The 23,370-nt window shown below is 40.5% G+C and overlaps 1 protein-coding gene and 1 long non-coding RNA gene across 2 annotated transcripts in view; one reads left to right on the forward strand and one right to left on the reverse strand.

The window, feature by feature from the left end:
* The first annotated feature begins 12,379 nt into the window (after positions 1–12,379).
* LOC148408046 (cadherin-18) overlaps positions 12,380–23,370 on the forward strand; it is a 124,946-nt gene continuing 113,955 nt past the window's right edge. Inside the window, exon 1 of the mRNA XM_088402284.1 lies at positions 12,380–12,495. The gene's annotated coding sequence lies outside the window, so the exon portion shown is untranslated. The remainder of the gene's footprint in view (positions 12,496–23,370) is intronic.
* LOC148408047 (uncharacterized) lies at positions 13,946–22,971 on the reverse strand. Its single transcript, XR_015863677.1, has 3 exons — positions 22,900–22,971; positions 14,563–14,690; positions 13,946–14,483 (listed from the first exon to the last, which is right to left on the reverse strand). It is a non-coding gene; the product is annotated as an uncharacterized LOC148408047 (long non-coding RNA).

The raw sequence follows: 23,370 nt of genomic DNA on the forward strand, positions 1-23,370 counted from the left end.
TAAAAACAATTTCTGAATTTATTTTATAAAACCGCACTTTCTTTTCTCACGGTTTTTGTGCCTTGTCCCCATATGAATAGCTTCAAAATTGGAGCATATAAAGAGTGCGTTACAAAAATTTTAATTGTAATTTTTGATTTCTTCATCCCCCAAAAGTCAAAACTCATGGTGTAGATCCGGATTATAAGGCAACTCTGTCAGCATTTGAGAAAAATGAGTGTCAATAATCTTATTAAAATGCATCTTAAAAATTGTCATCAAAATGTGGTCCAAAATTTGGACAATGATTATTTTTGTCAACAAAATCTTGCACGTTCACCTGCAGTCACATCGAAGTGACAGATTTGTGGCATTTTGAAATTTTAGCTTTTAATATCTGCTGGAAATTTCAGCTCCCTAGTGTTTGTGATTCTTTTATGATATCATCAAAAAAAATCTAAGAATTCCCATAATTTGTAACATAATGCCACAAGGGTTAATATAATTGCACGCAAATAGACAGTTAATTTAATGTGCTCAGGCATATATTCTTTATCCTCTGCAAAGACTTTTAATACTGCCGTTTACTTAATGACTTGAACCAATTCTCTTCTTTTAAAAAAGATGATCTTTTTTAAATCACAATATTTCAGATTGCTTGATCCTTATTCATTTACTTATGTGAATCGTTGAATGCATTTTTCCTATATAAATAATTTGCAAAAGCTCACCATAACCTCTTGGAATTTTCTCGCAATTATATTCGAGTTAGTTCAACGACAAGAAATGAAGGCTTCAGAGCAGATGAGATTGCGCAACGCTCATGAACCATTAACACCTGCTGGCGCCACATTCACAACCTACTGTAAATATGTACATCATCAATCAATATGGATGTGGAGACAGACTCCAACGCGTCGTGCATTTTAAGTAAAAGCGTGCCGGGAATACCGGCGAGATTTATCGGGGCGTAACTCCTCCGCGTTTTCTCTCTTTTGGGTGATCTTTCTTTATTGACGGGGTACAAAAATCAGCAAAATAGGCCGAAATACCGGAGGTAATAAACAAGTAACGTGTTATATATGTGTCATAAACATGTAATGAGGGCTGGGCGATACATCCAATCAATTTGATGAATTTGTATTTGTAAAAATGGCAGATGTGGTGAAATCAACGTTTCGCAAAAGTGGTAGAATGTTCCACCGGACTTGTTTACGTTACGATTTAACTCCTTCACTGCCAGCCGTTTTCTGACCGCGCTTTACCCGAGCATTTGAAGAAAAAAAAATGACACCCAGAAAATACGGAAATATACGTCGTTGGGATTGGATGAGTTTATTGTGGTATTTATGCAAGTTGACTTAATCTCTGTATACTTTATTCTAATTGAATTGCTATATTTTCTTTGCTTTCGAGTAAATGTTTGTTGGGTTTATTAATTCCGTTCTATTAAAACAGTTATTACCAGAATGGCTGGTAAAGATTTAGATTTTCAATTTTTATTTTTTACCTAATTAAAATTTTGAATACATATTTATTACTCCGACTAAAATCGGTTAAAATCACAATCGTCAAAATTTCAGTTTATTCGATTAAACTCGTAATCGTTTAGAATGACTCATGAGAATCGAGTTTCTTTTTTTTTTTTACGTTGAAATTTGGAGATGTTTATTTATTTTATTTTATAAACCAAAGATAGCGAGCTGTTTGATGAGGCTTTTTTTTTTTTTCAAAAATTTTCAACATTTTTTCAGAGCCTTTACAACGTTTATTTTTTTTCTTCCTTTTGGCTACACGAAGAGCATTAGAAAATCAAATAAATAAATCCACAAGACCCCGAGTGCATCTTTGAACTCGATTGCCTTGAGTGGTGCATTTGGACGTCGGTAAATGTTTACTCTGCGATATTGGCGGCGATGGCGGAAAGACGCCGGAACTGAAAGCTTGTCAAACGTCCAAAAAGCCGTGCGCAAATTTTATCAATTTTCCATGCGCTCGTTCGTACGCTCAGAGGTGCATACTTTTAACACGTATGCTCAATTTGGCGCAATCTCGATTGGAGTTAGTCGGAAATAAAAGTGCCGATGAAAACGGCGGGAGAAAAAGTGTGATTTATGTCCGCTATCCGCTGGCCTAGTTTGCATGCGGCTAAATTCATTAGCCGCTCTTGATTGCTCGTTCGGGGGGAAATTGAAAGCAGCGTGACGCGGATTTTAGGCGTCACTCGAGATCAGCTCATTTCTCAAGGGCGCCCCTAGTGGTGCATGAACGTATTGCGCAATTTAATGCAGATAAAATACATTTCAAGTCTCTGTTGAGGAAAAAAAAAAATCTTCTAAAATTGATATCACTGAGAACTTTTGTTAAAAACGCCGCTGTTTTTTTTTTGACAAAAAATATAAACGGCAAACATCAGCCTAATATGAATAAATCTATATAAAAAAATGAAACCTGTCAAAAGATAGATTGCAAAGAAATATTTTGAGGATATTCAAAATTCTGACTTGAAAAAAAAGTGAAATATTTATCTTAACACGACTTAAAATCATAAAAAAAAAAAAATCCTCATATTGCAATTTCTACTTCTGTAATGTGGGAGAATTTGTGTGAAAGTATGATGACAAGTACAGTACCCGCCATGAAAGCTAATCGTCCAAGGACATTTCTTTTTCTAACCTGGCACCCATCTAATCAGCATGTGTTGCGAATTACACCGCCCAACCACCGATGCAATCAGCTCACAAGAAGCACCTTGAAAATCTGTTGAAATCAAGACCTATTGGACCAACATTTGATTGGATAATACGCGCTTGAGCTTTGGAAATTCTAGCTTGCGGCATCGTAAACATATCAGACATTTACTGTAGTACCTTGAAGTATGTGTGTGTGTGTATATATATATATATATATATATATATATATATATATATATATATATATATATATATATATATATATATATATATATATATATATATATATATATATATTAGTGGCAGTCCCCTCATAATACCATAATTTGGCTGGAGAAATTATACAGAAGCACACATATGTATTACTGGCCGTTGCATCACCTCAATCGTGAACGACACAGGCTATTTATTTTCCATTTAAACATCGATAAAGCCGCATCAGCAATGACAGTGATACGTGATATCCATCAATTGAATATGAACGACATCAAATTATAAAGTATTATAAATTGAAAAAATAAATAAAATGTTTTCAATCACCAAAACGGTAGCTCCACAAAACACTGATTTCAACACAAAATCATTCTTCTTTGTGTGTATTTTTGTAAATGCTGTTTGACATGTTTCCAGCTGGACCACATGTATAGAAACCAAACCAAACATAGAAACAATATTTGTAAATGCTGTTTGACATATTTCCAGCTGGACCGCATGTATAAAAACCCAACCCAACCCAAAACCCAAAACCCAAAACCCAAAACCAAAACACCCAAAACCAATTCAATCCAATTAACGGACAAAAATCCAAGGACGCTCGCAGACGCTTTGGTCAAAGTTGAACCCCCTGACCCACGCTCGGGACTTTGCTCTACAAACGACGATGCAAGCCAAAAAAAAAAAATTGCCGTCGCCCCCGGCGGCATCGGGGGAAGCCCGTCAGCCGTCGCGCGCCACGCCGACAGCTTCGAGTGGCTCAATAACCGGCGGCGCCGAGCTGGACTCGCTTCTTAGGGGGATAATACAATCACATTCCCGGTAATGGGGAGGCCTCGGGAAACCTCGATTACCGAGGGGGGCGGGTTGAGTACCCGTGCAAAAGGTCAGAAAGGAAGGCGCCTCCATGCCGATCGGCCTCAATCATGGCGGCTGATGGCTCCGCAAAATGACAATCTTTCCGCTTTTGTCTCGGATACCCGGCGCTTGGAGTGCAAATTTGCCCGATTGCGCGCTTGAATATAAACTGGTATGTGGATGCTCTTCTGGTCGACTCGTCGAAATGAAAAAGCCGCGTGTTTGGAATTTACCGCAAAATGCTAGTCGAGGGGATGAGACAAATCATGGTGAAAAAAAAAATAAACTAGAGAGAGATTGCATTTAGCTATATATGTAGGGAAAGATTCGATTGGAACATATGCATCGAAGATGTGTTCTACACGTATATACAGTGTGTGTAAAAAAAAAAAAAAGTATATATATATATATATATATATATATATATATATATATATATATATATGTATATATATATATATATATATATATATATATATATATATATATGTATATATATATGTATATATATATGTATATATATATATATATATATATATATATATATATATATATATATATATATATATATGTATATATATGTATGTATATATATATATATGTATAAAAATACACACACCGTATTTTCTGCACTATAAGGCGCACCGGATTATAAGGCGCACCCTCAATTAATGACATATTTTAAGACTTTTTTTCCATATACAAGGCGCACCGGATTATAAGGCGCACCCTCAACTAATGACATATTTTCAAACTTTTTTACATATATAAAGCGCACCAGATTATAAGGCGCACCCTCAATTAATGACATATTTGAAGACTTTTTTCCATATACAAGGCGCACCGGATTATAAGGCGAACCCTCAATTAATGTCATATTTCCAAACTTTTTTTTACATATGTAAGGCGCACCGGGTTATAAGGTGCACATATTTTAAAACTTTTTCAATCACAATATAGTAATACTCAAAGTAATAACAATAATAACTCAAATAATAACTCTTAAATCTCAATAGCATAATAACTCAATGTTGATATGAGCAACCTTGTTCAACTGTAAATACACAAAAGAAACAGGTAAAGCTTACTTTATCACTTCATTCCCCATCCATGTATAAGGTGCACCTGATTATAAGGCGCACCGTCAGCTTTTAAAAAAATTAAGGCTTTTAGGTGCGCCTTATAGTGCAGAAAATACGGTATACATATATATATATATATATATATATATATATATATATATATATATATATATATATAATATGTTTATGTTTTAAAACCGTCAGCACCACCTCCAAACAAAATATTCATTGCAGTATAACGTTCCTCATAGAAATGTGCAAACGATCATTTGTTTGTTTTCTTTTATTTTGCCATCTTGTTTCATGTTGACATAGAAATCCGGCTTGCTACTTGGCTTTTTTTTGCGACTTAATCATGGAGTGACACCTCATTGGATCGTCACTCCGCAGTCGATTAATTAGCGCTTCATGCTAGCGTTTGCGCCACGTCGTTATGAGCTCAAATGTTTGGGAATGAAATGTTTTTACAAGACTGAGCCGCACCTAAAAATTCCCGACGTTGTTTTCCCGCCATGAATCCTAATTGGCCGCGTCTCCTCCCATCACCACAGTTGCCATGGCAACAGTTTACAGGCGGCCCGCAGTCTTGTTTTATTTAAACAAGAGATGCTCATTAGTTCGTCGCTCGTTAGCGTCCCGCCCCGCCGCTCGGAATGTTTTCCGTGCCGTGCTGTGACGCGCTCTCGCCGTCCGTCGTCGTTTGCCTCGATCGAGAATGGAAACAAATCAGCACGTATGTTTTTATTTATATATGAAAACACGTGTGCCGCTGGCTACTTCTGTGTACTTCTCTAATTGGCTGGCTTAGCCAATCACAGACATACATACTTTTTTTTTTTTTCTCCAAATGATATGAAAACGGGTGGTACTAAAGAAAATATGCACACAGCCATTCATTTTGGACATTTAATATTGAATTAATCAATTACTTTACTGAGTCAATTACTCTGGGTTGTTAAGTAATCTATTACTTTAGCAAGAACCGTATTACTTTACCGAAAATAGGAACACCAATGTAATTGCGCATACCTGCTTTTATAGTTGCAATGAAGGAAATTAAAAAACACATAAATGTTTCTATCTTACCTTGTTCGATTCCAAAGACATTTTAATGTTTGCGTCCAGACATTGAACCCCAGGTATTTATACGTATAATTTTATTTTATTTTTTTTCCCGAAGGAGTCTCTAAAAGAGGCTGATAGGAAAAGAATCGATTACTTCAAGTAATTAAATATTGAAACAACCAATTACTTTGAGCAATCAATTGCCCCAGGTACTTAAGTAATCAATTACTTTAGCGATTGCTTTAGTACTTTAGTACCGAAAGTAATCAAAAACGGAGAGGATCAAGTCAAGCTTATGATTTTTCCATTTGATTCAATTAAAAGTGCATCGAACACGGAAAAACAACTTCGAGTGCATTCAAAGTTACACGGGCGAGGCGTTTACTGACCGCTCACAATGTGGGGAATATCATTTACGGATAGAAATGGAGAGGATCATGTCAAGCTTATGATTTTTCCATTTGATTCAATTAAAAGTGCATCGAACACGGAAAAACAACTTCGAGTGCATTCAAAGTTACACGGACGAGGCGTTTACGGACCGCTCACAATGTGGGGAATATAACTTACGGATAGAAATGGAGAGGATCATGTCAAGCTTATGATTTTTCCATTTGATTCAATTAAAAGTGCACCGAACACGGAAAAACAACTTCGAGTGCATTCAAAGTTACACGGGCGAGGCGTTTACTGACCGCTCACAATGTGGGGAATATAACTTACGGATAGAAATGGAGAGGATCATGTCAAGCTTATGATTTTTCCATTTGATTCAATTAAAAGTGCATCGAACACGGAAAAACAACTTCGAGTGCATTCAAAGTTACACGGGCGAGGCGTTTACTGACCGCTCACAATGTGGGGAATACAACTTACGGATAGAAATGGAGAGGATCATGTCAAGCTTATGATTTTTCCATTTGATTCAATTAAAAGTGCATCGAACACGGAAAAACAACTGCTTCGAGTGCATTCAAAGTTACACGGGCGAGGCGTTTACTGACCGCTCACAATGTGGGAAATCCGACACGCACTTAATTTTACGCGTAGCAAACATATAACTTACGGATATGAGTGCAAGGAAAATATGAAGAATTTACAAGAGATGAAATTTATTGATTTGCTGTCGAGTTTACATTGTCGCCAATTCGAAAATAGCAGAAATTGATCCAAGTGTGCGCCTTATACACAGGTGCGTCTCATATTTGGGGAATTATGGTAGTTCTCCGGTGTCAAGAAACCATCAGCGTGTCGGCAAATTTGCTAGTTCGGCGACACTCATTTCTAGACCAGAGCTGCATAAGGCGAGCAAGGAGCACCAATCAGGTGATGATAGCGTGAGCGGCCGCCGCCGCCTCCTCCTGCTTCCCCTGACAAGCTGACATTGATGGAGCGGGCCGGCGGGGGTCCGGCGAGGGGGGCGTTCAACAAGGCAGAAAAGCAACAAGGCTGAAAACGCAGGTGTAGCGCTCAATCACCGCCGAGGCCCGGCAGGGAGACCGACGCTCGCCGGGGAGCGCTGATGGATACTTGAAGATGTGTCGCACTCTTGACCGCGTACGCTCGCGTAAACAAAAACAAGAAAAAAAGAAAAAAAACGGGAGATATTTTTGGATCTCATTGCTGCCCGCTAAGGTAGAGCCGTAGTCCACAAACGGACGAATTCATTGCTTGGGTTAGGAAATGTTTATACTACACACAGTATATCGCAGCGTGGTGAGCGACCGCTAACTCTCCCCGCTGCCTAGACCATTTCTTCCCCCTACGCCCTGCGTCAAGAAAAAAAAAAATCTTGTGTTTGTTGCAAACAAACAGGAAGGTTAATGATTTTCAATGCTGTGACAGGAACAGGTTTTCTTTTCGAATTAAGAGCAAATGGACTGGAACATTAATCAACTTCTTGCCAAATTTACCAGTGACTCCAAAAGGTTGTGTGCCTTTATCTGAAGTTTTACACGGATGCACGTTGTCAGTAGTAACACAATTTTTCAGCGGAGGCGCCGGAAATAAAACAAATGATCATACCTGATCTATCTTCTATATTTGTGGAGTAAAATGCATCTGAAGACACAACTACAAGCGCTGGTCCAAAGACACGGATGGGACGGTTTGAAGTTTTGTGTTTTTTTTTTGCTATATCCTGTGATTTGGGGATCAGCGGTTGTTTTTGCTTCCAACATTTGGCGAAGAGTGCAGGAACGTCCTTGTGTCTCGGCGTCCTTGAGTTGCTCTTGTCATCAGTCCATCACGTGTGTCCTTGCTAGGCTGTTAAGGCGTTCACTCAGCAATAAAGGACATATCCTTACACATATGGAAGACGTGAAGACAACAACTGGTGACCATCACTTGTTGTTGTTGTTGTTGTTTTTTTCTTCTTCCTCATTAAAGCAGCCATTGTGACTGAATGCACCCACACCCTCGAATTGAAGCCATAACAATTAAAGTTGAGAATGCCGCTTGCTAATAAGCTTCAGGGCCATCGGTCTCTGTTAATTAATTATATATATATAAATATATATTTTTTTTTAATCATTATTAATAAAACTAATTTCCAACGTTAGATGAAATGATCAACGCCGGGCCTGGTCATGTGACATCAACAAAGATTAGTGGGTTGCTAGCATAGCCCCCAAAATGGCCGCCCACCGAAATGTAATAAAACGTCTGGATTTGGCGAGCGAATTCAAATTCCGCGACAATATCCTGTCACATTGCCGCATCCAACGTTTTTGTTAGGTCGTCTTCCCCTTTAGGAACAACAAACATGGAAAATCTTGTCATCTTGAGGAGAACAAAGGTGTTTTTCCACGACGGGCAGCGGTTAACACGCGTTGGCACTCCGCCGCCGCGCCGGAGGAGCCGCGCTCTTCCGAGCGGAAAGTAATGGCGTTGTTGTGGCCGGCAAACAAAAAGACAAGGCCGTAATGTGTTTGGGATGGAGATAGCATTGGGTAAACAAACGCCGATTGAAGATCGCAGCGGGCGCCGTGATAAAACGCCTCTTCTCTTTGTGAGTACGCGGCATCTGGGGGCTATTTTGCACGGACCGCCATCTAAAAGGCGAGTTTCCGAACGAGACTTTTACGCGGACCGGACCACAGGCTTCGTTTTTTTGCATCGAAGTGAAAAGTGCTCAAGCACCCCTGCAGCTTGGCTATGTATTATGTAAAAGCTTGTGCTGTTTGTTGTTGGCTCTGCTTTTTTTTTTTTTTTTTTTGGCTATATGCGTCTGTGCTGGGCCTTATAGAAAAAGAAAATTCTATCACGACAAAGGACACCGTTTTATCACGAGATGATCTATTAGAAATGCACAATGGACTGTTTACCTTTTCTCACTTTATTTTGAAAAGACACGAAACAAATGTGTAAAAGTAAAAACGCATCTAGTAGTTCTGGGTGATTATGGAAAAAAATCTATAACTACATAGGCCACTTTTTATCACGGTAAATCGAGATAATCTCAAAAAAAATTATGTATACTCTATTTTCCGCACTATAAGGCGCACCTAAACGCCTTAATTTTTTTTAGAAAGCTGACGTGCGCCTTATAATCAGGTGCGCCATATATATATATATATATATATATATATATATATATATATATATATATATTAACTGATAAAGTAAGCTTTACCTGTTTCTTTTGTATGTTTACAGTTGAACAAGGTTGCTCATATTTACATTGAGTTATTACGCTTTTTAGTTATTTGAGTTATTGTTATTACTTTGAGTATTACTATATTGTGATTGAAAAAGTTTTAAAATATGTCATTAATTGAGGGTGCGCCTTATAATCCGGTGCGCCTTATATATGGAAAAAAGTTTTCAAATATATCGTTAATTGAGGGTGCGCCTTATAGTGCGGAAAATACGGTATTTATACATACACACACACAATGCTCACACCTTTTATTTTGACGTGACTTGAAACAAACCAGTATAAAATAAGGAATTCATTTTGTGGTGTTGGGCAATATGGAAAAAACATCTATCACCACATTGGCCAATTTTTTTTTATCACGATAATAAAATCTATTAAAGGGACAGTGTCTTAAGATTTAGACCATTTTTCATGAAAAAGGAATCCATTAAATGATTGTAAACTTCTTGAATCTTATACACTATCCCTTAAAAAAAAAAAAAAAAAAACAATGATCATATACACAATGCACTATAACTTGAAACTTGTGATTCTCGTGTTGGCGAATGATGATAGTTGCGACAGAAAAGTTTCTATCGTATCACTTTACACCGTACTTTATAGCGTCATCTGTCCATTGCTAAGTGAAAGGTACGGGTTCTGCTCGTGTAACCTGAAATCTGCCCCCGCGAAACCCGCTTTCACCACGAAGGCCCCGGAGTCCAGTAATTAAACCTGCGGGGATGGAATCGGCGTCCAAGCGCACCCCAAGTGCAGTTCTTCAAAGACTGGCTGCCACATCCGATAGAGAATGACTGACTGAGCATTCTGTTAGCGTCAAATTGGTGGCGAAACATTCTGAGAAACTCACATATTGATCCCCCCGTGTTAAAGCAAGACTCTTAGGCTACACTTCATTGCACTGTTACCCCAAACTGGCTAACGCGCGCTGTTATTTTGCACGGAATCGGAGCGGCGAGCCGCTGTGGATCAATTCCTGCCAAGGAAGCCGGTGCTCATTATCGGACTTTTGCAGCTGGAGGGTGGATCATTTCCCATCGCGGCTGCATTCTGGCTAGCAGCTAAGCTAGCTTAGGTTATCCGTGACCCAATTTGAGGAGTTGATATGTGAAAAACGCCTCATACGATAGCTTTAGCGAGATCTATCGGGACGCGGCTAATGTTAGCTTAGCACAGAATGGCCGGGCAAGCGGTGGGATTTAAGAGGAATGCAAAGAACGAACGGATGCGGCCGATGTTATCGGCTCGAAATGTTTCGTGTTGACATTTGAGTCATGCAGGACTCAGAGCAGGGATTTTGGTGAAAAGTGGACCCCCATAGGTTGTCGGCCCTTAATTGCGACACGAGTGGTGTTAGTGTAGCGGCAAGTAGCAGACTCGAAAGGTTATTACGTTTCGGGCTGTTCTGCCTTGGTAACAGGTGTTTAAAATGATTCCATAGTGACGCTACTTTGCTGCGAGTTGCCAATTTTGAAGGCATAGCTGCAGCATATGGACCATGCTGGGCAATCAAAAGCTATCGTAAGCCTCTAAAGGCTGTGGGCCCTCAATTGGGGCCCTACGAGCGTTATATATCGTAGGGATTATGATATTTTAAAGAAACTGCGGCTAGATATTGATCATGCCGGGTAAGCAACTGTATTTTGTTTTTTTTAGGTAATTTGTGGGCATTGAAAGATTGTTGCCCCATAGTTAGGACTCGGCTAGTGTCCGCAAAATAGCACAGTCGCGTTTAAAGGGCTCGTGTCTGAATTTGGACGTCGGTGGGCAAGCAACCGGCTTTTGTTAAAGTAGTTTCTTAGAATTCAAAATTTGTAGTCTTGTTGGGACTCTGCTAGTTTTAGCGCAGCACCACGTAGCCATGTTTAAATTTCAGCATTTGGACCATGTTGGACAAGCAAGCGATTGATGGTTTCTTAGCGTGAAAAATTGGTAATCTTTCATTTGGGATGCTGCTAGTGTTAGCATAGCAGCACACAGTCCCGTTTAAAGGGTTTGTTTCTGCATTTGTACCACGTTGGGCAAGCAACAGGTTTCTATAAAGTACTCTCTTCGAATTCAAATTGTCTAATCCTTCAGTTGGGAAACAGCTGGTGTTGGCAGAGTAACCAAGTCTGGAGGTATTACTAGAACCTTTGGGTCACAATATTTCATAGAGTAGTAACTTCCTGCTGCCTCTCATTTGGGACTCAGCTTTAAGTATACCCCAATGATGTGCAGCAGTCTGGGTAAGCGTCAGGTGTTTTTCGATGTGTGGTAGTCCTGAAAAAGCGGAAGTAATTTAGAATGTTGGGCAGGCGACAGGTGTGTTTTAGGTATGTGGTGGGCCTGCAAAAGTTAGGGTCGCTAATGTTTGCATAATGAAGCGCGAGGTATGGCTACTTGGTTTGGGGCCGCACCGGGCAGGCAACAGGTGTGTTTTACGAGGTGCAAATCCGCGTCGTGTTTACATCTCGTCCCTTTGCTTCTCTGGGAGCCTATAAACACCTGCGACGAGCGGGGAATCATTTGTCTGGCCTCTGAAAAGCCAATAAAGCGCTCCCAGGAGCGGGGCAACAGATGTGACAGCGAGTCCGAAGGGGGTCCTATAGCTCAGCGCAACTCGATTAGATGGGTGGCGCGCAGGTGCGATTCCTCCTATATGGAGCAGACGTGCTTAGTTTCCACTGGAATCCGCAGCCCTTCAGTGGCCGTTGCCTTTTGATCCGTGCAGAAAAGCGTTGGCACCGCGGGTGAGCGAAATCAGCAAAGAGGTCTCTCGCTCTCTCACCATCTCACATCTATAATTCAGCGTTTGCCGCCCACCGCCCCAACCCTCCCCGACACCGGCAGCAGCAATAGCCGCCATCGCCTTCCTCCTTACCGTTTCCCGCCGGCTGCCATGCGCACTCCGGCGTAGCGTCCTAGCAGCTGGCCGTCTGTAAGTCTGCGTGCGGCCGCACAGGTAAGCGCGCGAAGCTCCGCTCGAGTGCCACTCGCCGTCAAGAGTTTGCGGGCTGTGAAATGGACCGTTTGCTTTCCCACTTGCCGCATCGTTTACGCTCCTTTTTTTTTCCTTCTTGCAATCAGCTGCTTTATTTTTGGGGAGGAGGGAGGGACAGGGCGCTGAAAATCCTGTTGCCATGGCAGCCTTGGAGGAACTAGAAATTGCAGCATCACGGCATACCTTTATGGGTCTCACGGGTCAAGTTTGTTCAGCTAGCAAAGCTCTGTGACTCCGTCGCTCCGTTTCCCGGACTGTTGAATGAGCGCGAACACGTGTTGGGTCACTGGTACGATTCAATCCGGAACGGAGCCGGTCTTGTATTGCCAAGTGAGCCGTCGTCTGAAGGGAAATTGAATGCGTTTGATACACCGCGGCGCACAGTTCAGGAGTTCTTGTTGACTGCGTGCTGCGCCGAGAGTGTCAATGAGGCTACCAAAGCGAGTCGGCCCAACCGGCGCCACGGTCACCGCAGCTGGGAGAAATTCCTTTGCCCGATGTTCCCAATGGGAAGAGGCTGTTTGCGCCGTACTGGGTTCCCTTGCCCGCATCAAGTTATGCCCAGCTAACGGTGGAAAAAGTTGCTAGCTTTTGATTTTTCGCAATGTTATTTCCGTTATACTCCAAATGTGGACGTTACGCAAGTTGATCAGGCAAATGTGGCTTGAACTTCAAATTGATGTCACTTATTGTTGTAATGTTAACGCGTTTGTGTAATGGGAGCTGAATGCTAGAATGTGGTTTTTTTTTGGTTTAAACCCCCCCGTGGCATTATGAAAACCATAACGGAAATCAGCATTTCATTTCAGCTAATTTGAGAAACTGGAAAACGTTTACTGTAGAAACATGTTTTTCATTAGCTAGTTGTTACTCTCGTTTGAACTTTTCAAGACATGCCGATGACGCTTGGAGCTACCTGAACTTTCTGTGACCGACCGATCGCCATACATAAACACATCACAACAAAAGTTGAAATCATTATTCATTTTTTACATTTCCAAAGCCAAATTTTTCCCTTTAGCTGAAAATGAATATCAGCTCTATTTATTGGTGATCGACCCTCGCGATCACGAATATTTGTGATCGGTATTTTCCTTTGTTTTTTTCTTCGCATGAGTTAGCATTTAGCCTGCAAGTGTGTTCAAATGCATTGGGTAATAATACATTTGCAAATACCTTCAAACGAGTTTGCCGAACCCCAAATATTTTCTCTCTGTTGGCAGTTTGATGTCTGTGTTGGAGACAGATGTTCTTGAGTTCTAGACTTCACACCCCCGCTAAGAGCGAGACCAACTTTCTCTTGCATATCCGAGCTCGCCTGAAATCTTCAATCATTCTGCCGTTCGGCGTCGAGGCGGCAAGCAACCGGTGGGTGGCCAACGCTCGCTACGGCTCGAAAAACAACCCACTTCTGGCCTACTCAACATTTTAATTACCCCCATGAGTGATTGCCAAGCGTCTTTGGGTCTCTGGAAAAGCTTCGTATAAATCTCGGCTATTACGATTTGATTATGTATTTCCAACCTGTGTCGGTACAACAGCTGACAAAGTTGAAACGTTTCCGATAAATTGCGCCGACAAACGTTTACCATCAGTTGCACCTCGCCGCGGATTAATCATTCAGATTCATCTTTAGAAAAAGTCCAGTAAGTGACTTTGATTGCAAATGGGGTTGAGTGAGCCATGCTGGAAAGGAGAACGTCAATACTCCAAGAAGATGGCGGTCCAAATTGGTTTGTCCAAAACGGCTTATCAAAGGGGCGCTATTGGCTCGGGCTTCCCGCTCTTGTCCACGTTTTTCCCTCCTTGTCAAGCCCGGAGCTGGGCCGGTGCCGTGGCATTTGTCAAGCCGACTCGTGCAGACTTACAGAATCTTGGCTGGCACAGGTGGCTCGCAACCCACTTTCCCTTCTGAAAGCCAGCCAACGGTCATCGCGGCTGAACAAAACCTAAGTAGGACAAAGAAAGTCAAATGAAACAAAAGTATATTTTAAGTGCGCCGTTCACATCAAAGGCATTAAAGCGTACCCGTCTTCATTCCGGTCCGTCGAATCAAGCCGGGCGGAAGTACGGCAGATCATCCCGGTTCCAAACCTTTAGCGATGGCTGCTTCTCGTCTGCGCTTTTGAGGCATCCTTGTGGCTCGTCCCATATTGCTGTCGATTAAAAACCGCCCGCAGCAACAATTACGCAGCTGCGCCCTGACGCGGGAATACAATAAGCCTAATGGCGGCGGTGCTGTGCGCTCCAAATGATACGGGGCTCGTTTTATTCTCAAGCTTTGGCCGGAACGCAAATCTTGTCCCTAGCGTGACCGTTTGACTATTTCTTCGACTCCTCTGTTCATACACGTATACAAACGTTCAGATAGATGGATAGATCTAGGCAGATCTATCTCTGTCGGAATGCTAGCTAGGTAGCTATCTAGTTACTGTAGTCACTTTCTAACTAGCCATTGATTAGAAAAAGAGTGAGAGAAATAGAGTGAAAGCTAGCTAGCCAACTTGCCACTTCAAACCAGCAGAGATGGAAAATCCAAGTCCAGAAACTAAAAAGTTTGGTGCCTCTACTCAAACTGCAGCCAAATGAGTTCCTTAAATTACCAGTGAAGTGAAAGCACATGTAGCTAAAGCCAAACTGTGGCAGGGTTTTTATTTTTTGGATCTGATTTTGCAAACCAGTAACTAGAAAAAGAGAAGGGATGCTCTCTAGCTAAAAAAAAAAGAGATTGAACGCTAGCTCGGTAGCTAACTGGCTTTTTAGCGATCTAGTCACCCGAACGAGAGCGGTTCCTTGCCATCACCCGTTGATCGGGTGCTGACGAATTTCTCTATGGTGAAGTTGAGAGCTTAATTTTGACAAAACTAGGGCTTTAACACTATCTTCTGGCATTTTGGTTCCCGGGAACTATGTTGAAGTCAGTTGGTGATGTTCTTCTTCATAACAGCAGTTCTTCTGTGCCAACTTGTGGCTTCTTCAGAAAACCGAGGTGAAACAGTCGCCACGCGGCTAAAGTTAGCATAGCAGCACATAGCCAAGTATACTAAAGTTAAAGGGACGGATCACGGAATCAATTTTCGACGTTATCGTTATGCGTCATTATCACTTCGCTTAGCCGAAGGAGGTGTTTGCAAAAGTTGGCGCCGACTTTACGGCGCGTCGTGCTTCACTCTTGACAGGGACCAATCGACCTTTGATATTTGCAGGTTTCGGCCCGCTTGGCCCGATTTCATTGATCGCCATCGATTGGGCCGACGTAGCGCATCTCCCGGACTGTGTTTACCTTGATAAATGGCTCCGCTGGGTAAACACAAACGCCTGCTATCTGTTTCCCACTTCAACCAGTCCATACTAATCGGCTTGTCTGCTCGGGAGGTGATAAGATACTGCAAAGATACGCCTTGCCAAAGGTATCGTGGCTAATTTTCTACCTTTTCTCGGCTTTTTCCGCCTCCGCTTACCGTCTGGTTTCTTGCTATTTGTTTGCGGAGCCTTCTTGGGATTTGATAGAAAACAAAGGCTAGAATGGACCATGAGCTCGCCGCGGTCTTCTAATACGATTTCCGGCCCCCGGAGTCACAGTGGCTTAACCCCGAGTTCCCCCGGCTCCTCAATCCATCGCAAAACGGGCAAATATTTGAAGCGGCCTGAGTTTGTTCCGATCCGAGTGAGAGCAGACGAGCGGCTCCGCGAGAACCGACAAGTCACAGATGATGCCGAAAAATGTGTTAGGCCCGGTGATTAATCCCCCGCGTTGCTAGCATGAGAAAGCAGCCAAGAATAGCGCATTGCGAAAAAAACGCCGAAAAGCTACGACTCCACTAATTGGGGACAGTCAAAATATGACATCTTACAACTCGTATTCATTTGACATCAAGCACGATCCTCTCTTCTTTTTTAAACAGTCTGTTGTTAAACGTCTTCACATTTACGTGGTTTGAAATACATTTTTAGGTGAAGGACAAAAGTACGGAAATATGACATTTCAAATGTGGAGTGAACTGATGGGCAAACTAAATGCATAAAAAAAAATTCCCACACAATGCCAAGGCGTATTGACCAGTGTGTACTGTAAGTATTTGTCTTTCTAAGTATTTGGCCTGATGAATATTATTCATCAATCATTTTTTATTAATTCTGCAGTAGTCTGTACTATTAATGTCCGGTAATATTTTCTGTAATACCATGCACAGCATAATTCCTCGTGACATTGAGGTGGAAATGCTATGTTTATACAACTTTTGAACATACTTGTAATTACGTTCTAACAAAAAGAAAAAAAAAGTTAACTCAAATTAGCAACTCCAAGATTCCATAGGAAAGTCCAACTCCCCGCCCAAAATTTTGACATTTAATAAGACTTAAAAATCACACTTTGGAGCAAAACAAGATATATTGTACCTTTCACTTCAAATGTAAAAGTTGATGACAGCAGACAGATTTTCTTACAGCCAATGCTGCCGCTTGAAATTTGACCGCCGCGACCCCCAGTCTCCCCGTGTAATTGGCGTTTGCCGCGCAGCCTCAACTTCTTTCGCCGCCGTGAGAAATTGCATTATCCGCCATCAGAAGAGTTTGTCAGCACAATCGCCGGCAGTGGCCACGCAGCACTTTTGCGTCAGCTATCAGTCTCGTACGCACAAAAAATGAGCGGCGGGGACATTTGCGGCGCAGCGTGACAGTGTCACGCAGCAGCAATTAGGCTAATGGCATCACGGCGTTCCGTGTATTAGTCCGCGCCAAGAAAAAAGAGGTGTAAACATGAGCTTTGGAGTGCCGCCAAATAGAAGCCATCCCAAAACCACTTGAGGTGTTTATTTTTTTTTTGCCTTCCCTTTGACTAATGCTCAACATTCCAATGCCAAGTGACTGACATATTTTTGTTTCTATTTTATTGCTCCGTAGTCAAATTAATTAAAGATTCAGTTTTTTCTGCAAAATGTTATTGTGCGACTTTGGTAAGCCCTTTGCCTGACTGGCTGTCGGACAATTAGCTTCTGACACAGGGACATAAGGGAAGGAACACGCACATTGCGTACGCTAGCAGTTATAAAGCAATCGGAGAACGTTACATGATATGATAAGTACGTACGCATGCGGTACACTGGCAACGATAAACCAGAGAACAAGACGTGCTAGCATGAGCGCTAGCAACATTAAACCAATTGGAGAAAATTACGTATTACGTAAAGTGGTCGTCTTCCAGCTGAGAGGCCGCGGGTTCGATCCCCCGGCCATCAAGGCCACGTCGAAGTGTCCTTGAGCAAGACGCTGAACCCCCAGTTGCTCCTGACGCCGCGTCATCAGTAGGTAAATAACTAGTTAGCGTGAAGCGCTTTGAGTACCCAAGGTAGAAAAGTGCTATATAATCGAAGGTCATACGCTAGCAATGATAAACCAAACAGAGAACATTACGAAATACATTACTCTACATTATATGTAGAATAGCTACGCTGGCCAACACGAACCCTATAGGGATTATAACGTTATACGTACAAAATATACACTAGGCAGAGGAATCAGAGAACTAGTTAGCGTAAAACGCTTTGAGTACCCAAGGTAGAAAAGCGCTATATAAGTGTAGGTCATACGCTAGCAATGATAAACGAAACAGAGAACATTACGGAATACGTATCGTGCGCACGCTGGCAGCTATAAACCAATCAGAAAGTGTTTTCTTAATATGTACGGTACTTACGTTGGCAGCGGTAAAATACAGAACATTAAATTATATGTAGAGTAGCTACACTGGCCAACATGAACCCTATAGGGATTATAACGTTATACGTACAAAATATACACTAGGCAGAGGAGTCAGAGAACTAGTTAGCGTAAAACGCTTTGAGTACCCAAGGTAGAAAAGCGCTATATAATCGAAGGTCATACGCTAGCAATGATAAACCAAACAGAGAACATTACGAAATAAGTACCGTACGCACGCTGGCAGCTATAAACCAATCAGAAAGTGTTTTCTTAATATGTACGGTACTTAAGTTGGCAGCGGTAAAAACAGAACATTACATTATATGTAGAGTAGCTACACTGGCCAACATGAACCCTATAGGGATTATAACGGTATACGTACAGAACATACATAAAACGTACAGTATAAACGATAGCAATGGTAAACAAATCAGAGATGACGTACTACGTTTAGTACATAAACCAATCAGAGAACATGTACAGTAAATATGCTAGAAGCAATGAAAACTTTCAAGAACATTCCGTACGTTCCTTTTCTTTGCCCACCGCACGTTTTAATTCAATGTGCCCTTTCGTAATGGAGATTGTGCCTCATAATACGACGCGTCGTATGGTGCAGAGAAATATGCTAAATCTATTAAATGAGTATATGCAACATTTGAATCAGAGCTCAGAAAGTTTTGAAAGTCCCTCATAGGACCGATTGCTTTGTGTGTTTCAACAAAATGAAGTCATTACTCTCCCGTTTTGACACCTGCTAGCCAGCTCCAAAAAAAAGCAATGCACTGCTAAACTAGCATGGACTTGAAATAATAACGCCATTAATAACGTCATTTGGACCCCGTTAGGATCCGGGCTTGTGCTTGAAGTGGCCTCAAGTGCTTTCATCATTTACCTAGTGCAAGTACAAGGTGTTGATTCGGCGGGGCGGCCGCTACAACTCCGCCCCCGAACGGCCTTGAGCGGCCGGCGGCTGATGCAAATTCCGCCGCAATCTGCAGCCGTGACCCAACTGGCCGCTCGTCCAATGGGAAGGCGGGCTGCGACGCCATGATTAATGGTTATGATTACCTGCGCTGAAAGTGTGCTTTTCTGGGCCATCACTTTCTCACTTTGGACTTCAACGGGGAAGGGGGTTGGTTGGGGGGGATAGCTCTGTATTCCGCCCAACGGAAAAATCACATTTGTACGTTTTTTTAATCGATAACAGAGTAATTATATTAAAATCTTTAGGTATTGTAGTTTGCCATCTATTTCTATCATAATCAAATTTGTGCGTGTTTTTTAATAGATAATAGAGTATATTAAAATCTTTAGGTATTGTAGTTTGCCATCTATTTATATTATAATCAAATTTGTGCGTTTTTTTTTATTCGATAATTATATTAAAATCTTTAGGTATTGTAGTTTGCTGTTTATTTCTATTATAATCAAATGTGTACGTTTTTTTAATAGATAATAGAGTAATTATATTAAAATCTGTAGGTATTGTAGTTTGCCGTCTATTTATATTATAATCAAATGTGTACGTTTTTTTAATAGATAATAGAGTAATTATATTAAAATCTGTAGGTATTGTAGTTTGCCATCTATATTATAATCAAATGTGTACGTTTTTTTTAATAGATAATAGAGTAATTATATTAAAATCTTTAGGTATTGTAGTTTGCCGTCTATTTAAATTATAATCAAATTTGTGTGTATTTTTTTAATAGAAAATAATTATATTAAAATCTTTAGGTATTGTAGTTTTCCATCTATTTATATTATGATCAAATTTGTACGTTGTACCACCGAACAGCAAAATCACATTTGTACGTTTTTTTTTTAATAGATAATAGAGTAATTATATTAAAATCTTTTGGTATTGTCGTTTGCCGTCTATTTATATTCAAATCAAATTTGTACGTATTTTCTTTAATAGATAACTATATTAAAATCTTTAGGTGTTGTAGTTTGCCGTCTATTTATATTCTAATCAAATTTGTACGTGTTTTTTAATAGATAATAATTATAGTAAAATCTTTAGGTATTGTAGTTTTCGTCTATTTATATTATAATCAAAATTGTAGTTTTTTTTTTTTAAATAGATAATAGAGTAATTACATCGAAATCTTTAGGTATTGTAGTTTGCCGTCTATTTATATTCTAATCAAATTTGTTCGTATTTTCTTTAATAGATAATTATATTAAAATCTTTAGGTGTTGTAGTGTTCCGTCTATTTATAATCAAATTTGTACGTTTTTTTAATAGATAATAGAGTAATTACATTAAAATCTTTAGGTAATGTAGTTTGCCGTCTATTTACATGATAATCCATTCATACGGGCAATTATAAAGTAGTTTAGGGGCGCATCACGGATTACTGTAAGTTTACAGGGAGGGCTAGCTGATGAACAAAGCAATCGATAACGTCTTTGCCATTAGCTTTTATTAGCAAGGGAGGGAGGCGAATTAGCTAGCGCCCTCCCGTTGATTGTTACTTGCTGAAAGTGAACGTCAATATTGGCCCGAAGAGCCGGTCCCGCTGACGGCTGGAAAACTGCGGTCCCCTCTTATTGACTCTCCGGCTTCGGTGTACACATAAAGCATGAACCCAATTTAACGCGCTCAAGGATACCGCCAGCCGCCAGACACAAATGCTCTTGCGCATTGAAGTATAAACGCCGCCGCAAAAAAAAAAAAAAGTCCGCAGTTCGGAGGATATGACCGTGCTTTTTTGGAGATGGAGCCTTCACTTTCTTTTCAAAAGCCATGAAAAGAAAGCGTTTATTGCTTTTAATATCATCTGATGACGCCATTTTTATACATAGTTTAGGGTTGTCGCTACCAAATATTTTTAGACACTAATTATTGCACCGATTGGTCAAATAACCGGAAAACTATTACAAAATCTTTTTTTTTTTTCATTTAGAGGTGATTCCCCAATTAGTCGAATAATCAGAAAACCGTATTACAAAATCTTTTTTTCTTTCATTTAGCGATTATTCACCAATTAATGAAGGTTAATTTGCATTTTTTATTGATTATTGTTTGTGCTCACCAACCATTTGAAAGGGATTCCAAATTTTAATGAATCACAAAAGCTAAATTAAATCAATTTCTCTGAGGACATCATGAACTAGAATACCGTATTTTCCGCACTATGAGGCGCACCTAAAAGCCTTAATGTTTTGCTGATGGTGCGCCTTATAATCAGGTGCGCCTTATATATGGATCGATATTGCGATTGGGATTGGTAGATGGGGAATGAAGTGATAAATGAAGCTTTACATGTTTCTTTCGTGTGTTTACAGTTGAACAAAGTTGCTCATATTGACATTGAGTTATTATGCTATTGAGACTTATCATTTGAGAGTTACTATTTGGGTTATTATTGTTATTACTTTGAGTATTACTATATTGTCATTGAAAAAGTTTTCAAATATGTCATTAATTGAGGGTGCGCCTTATATATGGAAAAAAAGTTTTAAAATACGCCATTAATTGAGGGTGCACCTTAAAATCTGGTGCGCCTTATATATGGAAAAAGTTTTAAGATATGTCATTAATTGAGCGTGCGCCTTATATATGGAAACTGTTTTCAGATATGTCATTGATTGAGGGTGTGCCTTATCTCGTGCGCCTTATGTATGGAAAAAGGTTTAAAATATGTCATTAATTGAGCGTGCGCCTTATATATGGAAACTGTTTTCAGATGTGTCATTGATTGAGGGTGTGCCTTATCTGGGTGCGCCTTATGTATGGAAAAAGGTTTAAAATATGTCATTAATTGAGGGTGGGCCTTATAAGCCAGCGCGCCTTATAGTGCGGAAAACACGGTAATTACTGTACTGTTGGGATGGTCAAACTCAAGTTAACAATGGTCTGATCAATCAATTATTAATATAGTTATTGGTTCATATGATAATCAAGGAGTTGTCAAAGGAATAATTTTGACAGCTGAGAGCTGTCAAAATAATATGGAGACATTATCCAATTATCCAATCAGTAAGCTATGCTAATGCAGTCATTAATAGATAATAACAGGAGATTTTTGCATGAAAAAAACTTCTTATGTCTTAAAGCGGGGCACCCGGTAAACGTGAAACATCAAAGTTTTAGGAGACGTCCTTCGTATCGAATGGCAAAACATGATTCAGTCTTCCGTCTCTGCCCCAGTTCGGTTGATTGTGTGCAGTTTAAATACAAGATAAGAGGTTTGACTCCCATTGTGAGAAGGAGAATATCAAGGTAAAATCAAAAAGGCAGGTTCAATTTGAAACCGCGATGAGTTTACCTTGGACCGTGCCAGGCGCCCAACTGAAAAGACGTCGAGTTCCTTAAATGCAAACGCTGTGAAAATGTCCTCGGCGGCGCTCCGCCGGGTTCTTTAAGGACACCTCCGAACAAATGTGCGCACACCACAGACTACTTTCCCCGCAGGGATTAATAAAGTCTTATTCTATCTTATCTTCCGCGGCGGGGACGGGGCGACCATTTCTTGGCGTCTATGTAAATGTACGCGCGGCGATAATGCATTGGCGCTGCGATAAAGTCACAAAAACACAAATGGCGCCAAATGGCTTCATCGGCGGCGGAGATGCAACGTGGCGCCCGACTTGGACCGGTTCCGACCTGATGGTGGCGCTCACTTCCAATCACAGAGTGTAAATCCTTACCCGGATTCATCGTCAACGCCGCCACCTTCTCGCCGAAAACACGTTCACCTTTTGGAAGGGGGCGGCCATGCTAGAAACAAAAAAGCAAAAGCACGTTATTACAGAAGTCAACATTTTTGACTGGCAAAAAGGATTCAAATATGTATCAAAAACACAATAATATCATAGAGTCAAACCAAGGCCAAATGCTGAAATGATAGTTTTTTTTGTTTTGTCGTCGTGCATGAGCTAAATGCTTATCGGACATTACATTAAACCGTAAAAATGACAAAGAAAACAGAGTTTTTCAAAAATATATTGTAATAATATATTCATTTTTATTTCTATTACTGTTTTATTATTTTTGGAACATATGCTAGTCAGTACCCTATGGCATGGAAACCAACGGTGAATGGACGTAAAAAACGTAAAAATTATTAATTTTTCCTCATTTTAGTTGCACATGATCAAGTCAGGACCCTGGCATTATGG

Source organism: Hippichthys cyanospilos, chromosome 19 (genome assembly GCF_059441005.1).
Source record: "Hippichthys cyanospilos isolate Australia breed blue-spotted pipefish chromosome 19, RoL_Hcya_1.0, whole genome shotgun sequence".
NCBI classification, from domain to species: domain Eukaryota; kingdom Metazoa; phylum Chordata; class Actinopteri; order Syngnathiformes; family Syngnathidae; genus Hippichthys; species Hippichthys cyanospilos.